The sequence below is a fragment of the Peromyscus eremicus genome, chromosome 5 (genome assembly GCF_949786415.1).
Source record: "Peromyscus eremicus chromosome 5, PerEre_H2_v1, whole genome shotgun sequence".
NCBI classification, from domain to species: domain Eukaryota; kingdom Metazoa; phylum Chordata; class Mammalia; order Rodentia; family Cricetidae; genus Peromyscus; species Peromyscus eremicus.
This window is the reverse complement of record NC_081420.1, coordinates 127,293,125-127,305,557: the sequence shown is the minus strand read 5'-3', so window position 1 is coordinate 127,305,557 and position 12,433 is coordinate 127,293,125. Positions and strand designations below refer to the sequence as shown.

General features: G+C 42.9%; 1 pseudogene; it reads right to left on the bottom strand.

The window, feature by feature from the left end:
• The window catches only part of LOC131911163 (small ribosomal subunit protein uS2-like), a 44,708-nt pseudogene extending 38,686 nt beyond the window's left edge, over positions 1 to 6,022 (bottom strand).
• Positions 6,023 to 12,433: the final 6,411 nt, after the last annotated feature.

Here is a 12,433-nt window from a genome sequence, read left to right as displayed (position 1 = left end):
GCCCAGCCCCAGACCACCTGGCCCAGCCCCAGACCACCCTGGGTCAGCCCCAGACCACCTTGGCCCCAGCCCCAGACCACTCTAGCCCCAGCCTCAGACCAGACCTTGCTGAGTCTGCCCCGGGCAAGGACACAGACCCAGTTTCTTTCTGTCCTTTCATCAGGACCTCTGAAAAGCCTCGAATCAGCCTGGCTCTCAACAATGGTCAGTGTTTATCCAGGATCCAGCAGAAGTCAATCCTTTTCCAAGTTTTTGAGAAAAAGTTGCTAAAAATCTCAAGGCTGCTAGTCAAGGTCATCACCTCAGATCCATAGCTCACCGTGTTGGCCCTCTTCAAGGATATGACACAGGAATGTTTGCACAATGGCTACAGGGTGCAATTATTCAGTTATCCATGGCTGAATGCGTACCATCCCGGACAAGTAGAAGATTACAAAGAATCACCAGTCGCCGGGGTCATTTGATGAAGGTACCTTAGTTAGTCTGGAAGAGTAAAGAGCTTTCATTTATGCTTGTCCTCAAAACATATTAATAACAAATGAGTAAGAATAGGGAGTTGGGGTCACCTGTCTACACAGACACAAACACATGAAGCAAGCCAAACAGAGCATGAAATGTGCATTAGTTTCACATCCCTTCAATGCAATACCTAAGACATCTAATAAAGAGAAACGGTCTGTGTTGCTTATTCCTCTGCAGATTCCAATTCAAGATCAGAAGGAGTGTAGGGCCTCTCTGGAGGGAGCATCACATTATAGCCAGAATATGTAGTAGAACAAAGTGCAGACACCAAATCCAGGAAGCAGAGAGACTGAGACTGTAGGCATGGCTCCCCATAACTGAGGAACCTCTATGGGTCCCACTCCTCAAGGATCCCACCACCTCCAACTGCAACACTCTGGGGAGCAAGTCTTTTAGATGTGCACCTGTTGGGGAACACTCATCCAAAACATATCAAAAGGTCTGCTGGGGATTTGCAAATTTTAAATTCTCAAAGATGTCAATGCTTGACTCACATCTGTGGGTCAGACAGATGTTCCTCCTGTGTGTTTATTCCTGTCGTCAGAGCCAGGAAAGGAAGTGTGAGTTTACTTTCACTCACTGATAAGGGCAGAGAATGTTGAGAGATCAGCAAACCCTGCCACTACGAAGTTGGGTCTTCCCATATGCCCTCCAGGGAACTAAAGGAACTTGAGACAGAGGGGTGGCCTTGAGAGCAGATGGCTCACAGCTAAAGGACAGTCAGCACTGGGCAGGGACAGGGAAAGAAGTGTATCTGCAAGTCCTTGGCCGTGGGTCTCTTTCCTGTACTGGTGGTAAAGTAATGATGCTGACACATCGACTCCATGTATGCTCCTGCTGAAAGGATCATAATCGGCACTGGTGGTGGTGCTGGTTACTGTGTGGAAAGGTCACGGTCACAACAGAACCCAGTGTTAGTTTTCAGAGCTTTATTAGAAGGGAAAAGGTGGAGGAAGGGGACCAGGCCTTGTGAGAGATAAAGATAGCGGGGTGGGGGAAGAGGGGAGCAGAGCAGAGCAGAGAGAGCAAAGAGAGAGGGTGGGGTCTGCATCCGGCTTTTAAGGCGCAGATTATGTGACCATGCCATGTGTACATAGTCGCCCCCTGATGACATAAGACGCAAGACCCCGAGATGGGCATGTGCAGGAGTGACGGCAGGATCCTAACACCCGCAACATACAAGACCAGGAGAACAAACTGATGTGTTGTTATTCACAATCACCCACGAGTTGTCACTTACCTCCTAATGTCTCTCTGGTGGATAGCTTTCTCTCATCTCTCTAGGTCTCTTCTTACCCTGTTCTCTGTGCTAAGAGGCTAACCTCTATAGGCCACATCAACAGCCATCCATGTCATCTCAGCCAGTGAAGATGTACCAGGGAACCTAGAAAGTGGGAGGAATTGAGATCAAATCAGCTCTCCCACCCACCCTGAAGGTTACCCTGACTCATGGCCACCATCTAGAAGAGCAGCATGTATACTAGTCTGCACAAGCATCTACAGATGCATGGGAAATGACTTGGAAGGATTAAAATTGGATGATGGTTGACTATGAGGAAATTGGTAAGATTTGAGTAGGGCAGAAGGTACAAATATTGGTTTGGATATTTTTGATAGTATATATTCATAACCTTTCTGTAACTATAAGTAGTTGTATTGGACATCTGTGGTGTCTGAGGACCCCAAGGCTTGGCATCTCTTAAAATTTTCATTCTTCTTGCCTTTGTGATCACACCATCTTGCCGAAACCACCCAGCAATCCCAGACTGGCTAATCACATTCTGATACACTTTCCAATGTTGCCGAGACTATGGCTGTGGTGGTAACTTCCATCCTATGACACAAGAAGCACTTCCTTGATTGCCTAGTGCTACAGTTTAATTTTCAGGTAATGGAAGATCTGCCTAGACTCCTATTAGGATTCTTCAGATGAAGAATGCCATTTGGGAAGAAGAGACAGATAAAGGCTTTTTTTAAATAAGGAAATGGCTCATGTGATCGTGGCAGCTTGGCAAGTCCCAAGAGCTGCAGAGAGTAATTAGAGAAGAGATAAAGGTCAGTTCAAGTCCAAACATGGAGAGCTGCTGACCCAATTAGAGGACAGTCAGGCAGTGTGAATTCTTCCTGGGCAAAGAAATCTTTATTGCTTTAGCTGATGGGACTTTAACTCACATTACAGAGGCCAATCTTCTTTATTTAGTCTACTTATTTAAACATTAATCTTAGAAACGACCTTCACAGAAACATCCAGAATAATGTTTGACCAAATATCTTGGAATCCTATTGTCCAGTCAAGTTGAAGCTCCGATTGATTCTGCCATCTATCCTCAGCTCTTAATAAACGTTTTTTTTCCCCTTAAATTAACTTCGTTTGGCTAAGAATTTCACTCAATAAAGTAAGCCAGAATAGATTGTATGTAGTTGCTTCATGACTAAAGTCTTCAGGAGAGTGAGAATAGACTTGGCTGTGGTTGGTAAGAAGACAAAAAGGACTAACGGCATCTAGCCACCATTACATTGCATCTGACCAGTGGTCCTGGGACCCAATGGTAAATTTTATATGGTCACCTGGAATTGAAGACCTGTTGAGATCGAGGCTCAGGAGGACAGAATGGTTGATAGGATAGGGTATTCTGGGCTTGTGAAGAATGCGAGGTATTTCTCAGTATGTTAATAACTTGAAAAGAACTGGGTATCTTCAGCTCAAGACTCAGTAGGAGACCCAGGGAACTTTCAAAATTGTTATAGAAGATGATTTGCATAATTGCATAAAATATAATTTGTACAATTGCATAAATATGATTTTTATGTCCATAGGGTAGACACAAGCAAAATCCGGATAAAAGACAGATCTTGTAGTGTTTGGACTCACACAATCTTCCAATGTTTTCTGTCAGCATCAGGTATGAATGAGGAGAAACGTGACCTTGTGGATTCAGTTGGTGATTTTTGAGGAGCCGGCTGCCTCTGAGTATCTTGAGCCTCGGAGCCCCGCTGATAATTGTCATGCGTTAGAGACAGCGTCCCTGCTCTGTCTGGAGATTACAACTCTGCTTCTCTCGAGGAGTTCATAGCAACCTCACCTTAGGCCTTTACATTGCAAGGGACATTAATTCTCCTCCTCATGCTCCACATCCAAAACCTTCCTTTGCCTTCAGGTTGGACTCTCAACTTCAGATTCAGACTAAATTCAAAGCCAAGCCCCAGAGAAGAAGCCAACACACACACACACACACACACACACACACACACACGCACGCACGCCAACTTCAGAGTTTGCAGATTTCTTACTAACAACCGGGGGAAATGTCTGAAATGGACTCTGAAAATGCTAGGCACAAGAGGCAGGAGCGGTTTTAGTTCCATGTACATATGTGACTGTATTTTCAGACACTAATCCAGTGGTCCAGCTCAGCTTACTGAGGTTTTTTTGCTTATTTCACTGAGGGGAACCAGACTAGATGGTGATCTGTACAGAATGTAATGTAAATGCAAGAAATCCCTTCATGCAATGGAAAAAAAAATCTCACAGAAAAGACAGGGCAGGAGTGTTGGAATGGGTTTGTCATATGTAACCTGCTCACACAACTCTGAAGTTTTTCCCTAAGGGCTGACTACCTGTGCACTGCCAAGTGACCCAGACAAATTTCTCCCCTGCCACAACCCTGTTGTTTTTTGAGGGCAGGATGCTTTTATGGCAGAGGTCGCTCATTTAGTTAGGTTAGTTAAAAACCTGTTGGAGCAAAACCACTGACAGAGTAACCTCCGGACTAGCTCTAACTTCAGTATAAGCCCACTGTCTACCATAGGAAAGGCACTTCAATATAACCCACTGCCTACTGTAGGGACTGCCCTTCAATATAATCCCACTGTCTACTGTAAGACACACCCTTCAGTATAACCCACTGCCTACTGTAAGATTCACCCTTCAATATAACCCCACTGCCGGGGCTGGAGAGATGGCTCAGTGGTTAAGAGCACCGACTGCTTTTCCAGAGGTCCTGAGTTCAATTTCCAGCAACCACATGGTGGCTCACAATCACCTGTAATGAGATCTGGTGCCCTTTTCTGGCCTGCAGGGACACATGCAGGCAGAATACTGTGTACACAATAAATAAATAAATCTTTAAAAATAACCCCACTGCCTACTGTAGGACATGCCTTTCAGAGTCTTGAGAGTTGATGGTTGCCATAACTACTGGAAGAACCATGAAAGAAGTGAAAAGAGATGATTCACAAACTGCTGAAAAAAAAAAAACTCATCTAGTCCCCAAAGTTGTGAAATGTCCCTCCCCTAAAGAGTCTGTCTCCTCTCATTTTTCTTATCCTGTAACTTCCCCAACCTCCAAAAGCTGAGAAGCTGAGTTATGAGCCTGTCACCTCAACCCCTCTATTCTTTGACTAGTAATAAACTTTCCTCCTGTTCAATCAGCACTTGGTCCTTTTATCGATTCCAAGAGGGAAAAGAAGCCAGTTTGGGTCACAGAAAGAAAGTGGCCCAGATGACATTTCTTTCTTTAAATAATGGAAAAATACATTGTTGATCCACATTTCCAAACCCTTAAATGAATCTTGACTCTTCTCTCTCCAGGCCCACATTGCGTCCATAAGCATATCACATGGCCTTGCCTTCACAGTCTGTCCATGATCCAAACAATCTTCATCTTGTCCACTGATCCCTCTCCCCTGGGTTGCTACTCAGGGCTTGAGACTCATCCCCCTGAATCATCTGCAGTTCACCCTTAACATTCCACCTTCCAGACAATGGCTACAGTGACCCTGTGCTGTGTCTTTTGTTCAATAACCAATCCCCAGTTATCTGTTATCAAATGGATTTCCTATAATTCAATTCAATTATGACACTAACTCTCAAAATTATCACAAATCCCCACATGTTAAAGGTTTGGTCCCCTAAGACTGCCTCCACTTCAGAACCTAGCCATGGTCAGCTGGGGTCCCTAAAATATCTGCACTTCTGTGCAGACTGTAGTTGAAGGTTAATCCCAACTCTGTCTCTTCTCCCCAAGTCAGAGAATTTGCTAAAGGATCTCAAAGATCTCTGAAGTGTGCTACATTTGTCATTACAACTATTTAATGAACAATGATGTACCTCAGGAACCATCAAATGGAAGAGATGCAGTGGGCAAGGCATGAGGTGGGTATGCTACACCTTCTTCAGAAACCCTACGTTGAGGCACAAATGTGCTTCACTGACCAGCAAGCTTTCCCAACCTCATGTTTCAAGCTTTAGTGGAGGTTTCATTACACAGGCACACCTTGTTAAATAATATCTGCTGGTGAACGAACCACATTCCACTCTTGAGAGGTAGAGCAAAGCTAGAAGACCTAAGCCTTCAAACCTGCGCTTGGCTGTGCTGGTGACCAGTAGCTGCTCTGAAACTGTGGAGGGCTTCCTCTGAAACTGGAGGGCTTCCTCATTCCTCCATCGCCTCATTAGCACAAAGACACTTCTGCCGCTGGGCCAAGAGCTTTGGTTCATTTTTGAACACACAGTTCAGAACATTGAGCTTATTCACATGATCATAAACAGACCTCCAGTTTTTCACCACTCAAAACTGAAATTCTGTCCATTAAGTAACTCCTCATTTCTCCACCTAATCCATCCCCACCACACACAAACCAAACTCCAGAACCTTCTATGAATTTGACTATTTTAAAGAATTTCATGTGCATAGAATGACATGGTATTTATTTTTTGGGCAACTGAATTATTTCACTTATCACAATATCATCAAGAGTTAAATCTATCATAGCATGATTATTCCTCTTTAAAGCAGGGATGTGTGTGTGCCCATGTGTGTATAATCACATGTGTCTACTCATTCATCATCAGTTGAATTTCGGTTGCTTCCCCTTCTCAGTTATGTGGTGACATTGCTATGAACACAGGAGTACAGATATCTTGGAGACCCTGATTTCAGTTCTCCTGAGTAGGGCTGATGGCTGAGCTGGTAAGTGCTTACCATGCACAGACTTTAGGTCCCCAGCAGCCATGTAGAAAGCCAGGCACAGCGATGCACTGGTAGAGCAGAGACAGGCAAATCCCTGAAGCTCATTGGCCAGCTAATCTAGTGAAATCAATGAGCTCCATGTTCGGTGAGAGACTGTCTGAAAAATAAGGAGAGTGATCAAGAAAGACACCTAACATGAACCTGCAGCCTCAACATGCACAGGCACCCTCCCACTCTACCCCTCATGCACAGACAAGTACATAGCAAATAAATAAATAAACACATAAATACAATACATACATACACAAATAAATTCACTCTATTGAGTGAATCTCAAGATTAGAGTTACTGGATCATATGATAATTCTATTTTTTTTAAAGATTTACTTATTTATTATGTATACAGTGCTCTGTCTGCAGGCCAGAAGAGTACACCAGATCTCATTACAGATGGTTGTGAGCCGCCATATGGTTACTGGAAATTGAACTGAGGACCTCTGGAAGAGCAGTCAATGCTCTTCACTGCTGGGCCATCTCTCCAGCTCCTGATAATTCTATTTCTAATGTTTTAAAAAACTATGTATTATTTTCCGTACTGGCCTTACCATTGTACAATCCAACCAGCAGGGAACAATGTCCAAACTTCTTTACATCTTCACCAAAACTTGTTTCCTCCGGCTTGTTGGTTTTTGATAGTAGCCATCCTAATAACTGTGATGTGACATTGGGCTTTTTAATGTTTGTTGACATTTGCATACAATATGTGGAGAAACATTTGTTTAAGTCCTTTGTCTACTTTTTTTTCAATCAGGTTATTTAGTTTGCAGATATTCCACAAAATATACACAGTACTTTTGGGGAGAAGGGTTGGACTGCAACAGATTTCTTTAATATTTGTGTACTTAATGTGTGGTCCAAGACAAGTCTTTGTTAGTGTGGCCCAGGGAAGCCAAAAGTTCAGACATCCCTAACCTAAAGCAGTCATAAGGAAGATGCAATGTGGAGACACTTAAAATGTTGATAAACAAATAGATATGTAATTTTGGAAATGATCAGGCAATGCACAAAATGCCAAGAACAAAAGTTGAAGAAAACAAAAAAATAAAGATTTAACCTGGAATATGTATTATTATCACTTATAATTTTTCCCTTTGGGTTCTATTTTCTCTTGAGACTTTATAGAAGTCATGCTGGAACTGAAAATATAATTGACAAGAGACTATGTTTACTTTATTATGAAAATTAATAAACAGGGCAATAGAAAGCTGGGGTTGAGTCTTTCCACATCTCAACTTCCAATGTAGTCTGAATCACAAGAGTGAGGTGCAGCCAGGGAGTGGAAGTATCCTTGATAATCAATAAGACTTACCTGTCATCTAAAGAACATTAAATGCCTATTGTTTACAGTGGTGAGTGTGGTGGTTTGAAAGAAAATGGCCCCCAAAGGGAGTGGCACTCTTAGGAGGTGTGGCTTTGATAGAGTAGGTGTGGCCTTGTTGGAGGAAGTGTGTCACTGTGGGGTTGGGCTTTGAGGTCTCCTTTGCTCAAGCTACAGTGAAACTGATCACTTCCTGTTGCCTGCAGGACAAGATGTAGGACTCTCAGCTCCTTTTCCAGTACCAGGTCTGCCTGTATGCTACCATGTCACACCATGATGATAACAGTCTAAACCTCTGAACTGTAAGCCACCCCAATAAATGTTTTTCCCTTATAGGAGTTGCCATGATCATGGTGTCTCTTCACAGCAATAGAAACCCTAACTAAGACAGTGGGGTAAGGTACTATTGACTCACCAGCTCTCCACGGGCATACATAATGACTATGGTACCAATTTGACTGTTTGTGCTGAAGGCAATTGGAAGATGCATACCACTCTGAGGCTGAAACCACACATGGGTACAAATAATAAAAGCACACACATGTTTGTGTGACACTGTGGCAAGGTGTTGTCATGTACAAAGTTCACAATCAAGAACCACACAATCAAGCTACAAACAAGAAAAAAATCACACAAAAATTCATGTTTTAGATAAGTTTATCCTTTGCAGTTAGATTGAATTCATGACTAACTTGAGCCACAGGTTTACATGCCTGCTCCAAGTCTTGCATCACACACACACGCATAAACATAAACATATGTACACACACACACATACATGCACAAATACACATGCACACACACAAGCATACACACACATGTATACACCTTATCAAGCCTCAACCTATCTGCCAACAATTTAGCACCATGAAGAAAGAAGCCTTGGGCTGGAGAGATGGCCCAGAGGTTAAGAGCACTGACTTTTCTTCCAGACGTCCTGAGTTCAATTCCCAGCAACCACATGGTGGCTCAAAACCATCTATAACAAGATCTGGTGCCCTCTTCTGGCCTGCAGTCATACATGCAGACAAAACACTGTATACATAATAAATAAATCTTTTAAAAAAAAAAAAAGAAAGAAGCCTTACTTTCTTGTGCTTTCTATTTCCACATGTAGCTAACATTTAAAGCTACAGTAGGTTATGAGAGTTTGGCTTCAAAAGAATATAATTTTAATACATAAGAGAAATTTGTCATTCCAGTCATATTATTTCTTATCACATTCTGGCTTCCTTGCTGATATTCTGAGATTTCTACTTCTTTTTAATTAAAAATTTATTTGACAATTTCATACCCATATATTATGCATTCTGATTACTCTTACACCCCCGCTGTTATCTTCCTCCAGTCCCTATCAAATCCCCCCTCCTCCCTACAAGTCCTTTCCCGAGTTCATTCTTGTTTTATTGTGTTTTGTTCTGGTTTACGACTGATTTTAACCAGGCCATGCACATGACCATGAGTGTGGAACTATCCACAGGTTGGTGAGCCTGCTGAGCTCACCAGCGAGTACATAACTAAAGACAATTCCCACTCCCCATCGTACTTATAGACAAACACTACTCTCAGCCCTGAACACAATGCTTCTCTTTGCAGTGAACTGTGAGGAATGCAGAGACTCTTGGCTGCTCAGGGTATTGAGAATAAATGACAATTGAGTGCTCAGCCCTAAACAGGACATTTATCCCACCCCCTCTACGGCTCCAGCAATATTGCCAAAGAGGGGGCAGAAAGCGTGTAAGGGCCAGATGATATGGAGAAGGGCTGTGAAATGCTGTCCTCTGGGCCTGACGCCACCCCCCACAGCAACCGTTCCCTTCACTGGGCCTGTGTGAGCTTGGATCTGTCAACAGTCAGTCATGAATAAAAGAGGGGCTATTGGGCCCTGCCTCTCCCCCCTGAACTGTTGGCTATTGGTTCCTACTTTTCTCCTGCCTTTTCTGTTTAAAAGAATTTCCTGTAGTTACTTTTATACAAGCAAATTAGGCAATAAATCCTCTTAGATTTTTTTTTCATCCATGAAAATCATGGTTTCTCCTTTATTCCTGAAAAATATACACCCTGGGTTCGGGTCTGGGAGCTCTTTCCCTTCTGTATCAGAAAAACACTAGGCTGCTTCCCTCTGGACCACTACTTCTAGAAGCCCATTATTGTTCAGGTTCCTTTTTGGTTACTCTTCCTCCACTTTCAAGACTGTTTTCCTCTTTAGTTTCTGGAGGCCAACATTGGTATGTGCTGGTGTGACTTGGAGGGCGTTATCCTGCCTGGAATTTGCTCAGTGTTTTCCGTCTGTAGGTTTCTCTGTTGGCAACTTTGGGGGCGTTCCAGCCCTTACTTCTTCAGGTTCTTTATCAGGCACGTGCTTTCCCCTCCTCCTGAGACCCGAATGACACAAACAGTAGCTCTGCAGTAATAGTCCCCCGTGTCCCTGAGCTGTTCATGGTTTTTGACTACTTTTCTCTCAGTTGTTTAGATTAAGCAACCTCTACTGTTGGAGTTTCACTTTTTCCCAGTTTCTTCCCTCCTTCTGCTGTGGGCAGGGAGCATCCCTGGGATTGGTTTCAGCTACTTCATTTTCCACCCTAAATTTACACTTCATTGTTTATATCGTCTGTTTCATTGATGTGTCTATTTCTTCACTGCTGACATAATGTTGATAATTGTTCACTGAGTTTCTTTTATTATTGTGTCAGAGAAGTCTAAAATTTCTGTGTCAACGTGTGTTGGTTGTCATTTTTCATTAAGTTTGATATTGTTCTGAATATCCCTACAAGATGATTTTTTAATAATATTTTCATTGATTCTATGGACATTTCACACATTTGTAGAGAATATTTTGATTACCTCCACCAACCACTACTTCCCTTCCCTTTAGCTTTCCTTAGTGGCTCCACCCTGTCTCCCTCAGACAAATGACTTTTTTAATTGGACATTTTTATTTATATTGCGAAACTCAAAATACTCTTTTAAACATTTTTAGTTGTATTTTTTGAAGCTCCTCTGGTAAGGGAAGGTGGTAGTGCCTTGGTACTACCAAGTGGGAGTAAAGTTGAAGGTCCCTGTTCAGCATCCATTGACCCTCAGTGTTGGGGGCCCCTCATTTCTGCTAAGCAGAGGTGGACTTGCCATGTGAACTCCAGTGATTCTATGTCAGGGATGACGTCAATACCACTAGGTAGTAGAGAAAGATCCAGCTCTCTTCTTCCTGCCTTCATGCCTACCAGAGAGGAAAAGGGGTACCTTGTAATAACCCTGATTTAGTACAAGTCCAGAAGCTTCGCTGACACTATGGGGCAGAAGGTCCTAGCTCTCCCTGCTTGGTCTTCTGTCACATCATCTCTTTGGGATGGGTCTTGGGGCCTTTGTACAGCTCTTGAAGATGACAGCTGAATTTTCTAACTTAGTTTTTGATGGTATATGAGGGAATAGGGAGCCCTTCTTTTCCCATGGTGCTCAGCTAGAGTAAAGAAGCTGTTACCTAAGTGTTTTCTGCCTTGATAGGTTTGAACCTGAAATGTTCCTCATGGGCTTATGTTCTGAGCACTAAATCCCAGTTTTCAGAGCTATTTTGTAGGCTCTGGAGCCTTTATGAGGTGGACCTTCCTAGGAGTCACTAGAAGCAGGTTTGCTTTGTTTGTTCATTTTTATTTGTTGAGACAAGGTCTTGCTGTGTAGCCTTTGTTGGCCTGGACCTCACAGTGTAAATCACACTGGCCTCAAACTCAGAGACCTGCCTGCCTCTGCCTCCTGAGTTCTGGATTACAGGAACGTGCCACTTCGCTCTGTAGGAGCAGGTTTTTGAAGGTTGTCTCTGCCCCTGCTTCCTTCTGCAGTCCCTGCTTCTGTGGGTCATGAGATCATCAGTAGATGCATGCTTTTCACCATGTTGGTTAGATGCCTCCTGCCATCATGCCTTTCCTGTGTGGCGGACTGAAAACCTTCTGATGCTGTGAGCCAAAATCAACCTTCCTTCCTTTCAGTTTCTCGGACCACAACTACATAAAAGGTACCCTCCCTCCCCAAAGCTGAGGTTATAAGTACACACATCATTTCTGGCTTTTAACATGGACGTCTGAGATCTCAGGCCCTCATGCCAGTGAAATAATCACTTAACCAACCGAGTCATCTCTTCAGTCCCCTTCTTGTCTTGAGAAGAGACAAGTAAAGAGTAAACAGGTGGGTTTAATTCTGGTGAAATCAAACTGATAATTTTAGAGTATTTTTCCAAAGATTTTTACTTGTAATTATGTGTATGTGTGGGTGTGGGTGTGCACATGGGTATGGAAGCCTGTGAAGGACAGAAGAAGCTGTTAGATCCCTGGACCTGGACCTAAAAGCACTTGTGTGCTGGGAATGACATTTCTTCCTTTGGAAGAATAGCAAATACTCTTAAGAAGTGGTCTCAGCTCCGTAAACTCCTTTTTGTTTTTGTTGTTGTGTTTTGTAAATGCCATATTTAAGATTTCATTGTTTTATGTTCTATATTGAGGTTTTTTATTGTTGTAGATTTACATTTATGTCTATACCTCATTTTGCACTATAATCTATTGTTGCATATTTA